General features: G+C 44.2%; 1 non-coding gene across 1 annotated transcript; it reads left to right on the top strand.

Moving 5' to 3' along the window:
* Positions 1–566: 566 nt before the first annotated feature.
* LOC112713843 (small nucleolar RNA R71) lies at positions 567–671 on the top strand. The gene has a single exon (XR_003158804.1). It is a non-coding gene; the product is annotated as a small nucleolar RNA R71 (small nucleolar RNA).
* Positions 672–1170: the final 499 nt, after the last annotated feature.

The following is a 1170-nucleotide window of genomic DNA, read 5'->3' as shown; positions in this document are numbered from 1 at the left end:
GATGGTAGTAGACTTGAGCATTTTGGTTAGGTTGAGCTTGGGGGGCTTGGTTCCATCTTTGGTTTGAGTTATCCTTCAACCCTTGGTTTTGATTACCTCTTTGTGAGTAGGGTCCTTGGTTGTAATTGGGCCTTTGTGGGTAAGGGTTAGCAACTGCCAATGTAGTGTCCTCTTGGATTTAAGGGCACTCATCGGTGTAATGAGTAGTACAAGCACAAACACCACATATCCTTGATGGTCCTTCTATCCTAGGAGGTTGAGGTGGAGCATTTATCAAAGCTTGAGGGATTTGTTGCCCTTGGGTGATTTGCCTCAACAAAATAGTCATCTCACTGAGGGTCTTAGTCAAAATTGCATCTCTGGAGGGAGAAACCTCACTCAATGCTTTTGGTTGTGGACTTCTAGCCTTAGAGTGTTGAGTTGAATCCACTAGGTCTGATATAACTTCCCATGCTTCTGTTGCGGTCTTGTTTTTGGTCAATGGTCCTCCACTCGCGGCATCCAAGAGAAGCTTATCTTGGTGGTGCATTCCTTGACAGAAATAACTGATCAAAACTAACTCATCTACCTGGTGGTGAGGGCAAGCTTTTAGCAACTTCTTAAATCTCTCCCAATATTCATACAAAGTATCCCCATCCCGTTGCACAATGCAAGAGATCTCTTTTTCAGCTTGTCTGTTTTCTGGGGAGGGTAGAACTTCTCCAAAAATTCTTTTCGCAACAAGTCCCAATTGGATCTAACTTCACTCGGCTGAGTATAAAAACACTCCTTCACTTTTTCCTCCTTGTCTTCTTGCAGTTGCACATGCAACTTGGAAATCTTTAAGGTGCTTCAAAGGATCTTCCCCAGGCAATCCATTGTCAAGTTGATTGTGCCAGACTTAAGCTCAAAATTTGGGTCCAAGGCCAGATACAAAATTTGAAGTGGTTGCAAGTTAAGATCGGGAGCTCTGGCCTCCTTCAAGGTAATCCTTCGAGGTGGGTCTGCCATGATGGTGTCACCTGAGTCACTCAAAGACAATTCAATACTCCCCACAGATGAATATAGAATCTCCTCATTGATTGGAGAATAATAGTCACGGATAGGTGGTGATAATGAATGGGAATGGTCCTCGAAGGAGCCCGATTCACTATTCACGAAAGCTAGCCAGCGCTGAGCTTGCCTTATACG

Source organism: Arachis hypogaea, chromosome 9 (assembly GCF_003086295.3).
Source record: "Arachis hypogaea cultivar Tifrunner chromosome 9, arahy.Tifrunner.gnm2.J5K5, whole genome shotgun sequence".
Classification (NCBI taxonomy): Eukaryota; Viridiplantae; Streptophyta; class Magnoliopsida; order Fabales; family Fabaceae; genus Arachis; species Arachis hypogaea.
This window is presented reverse-complemented; position numbering and strand designations above follow the sequence as displayed.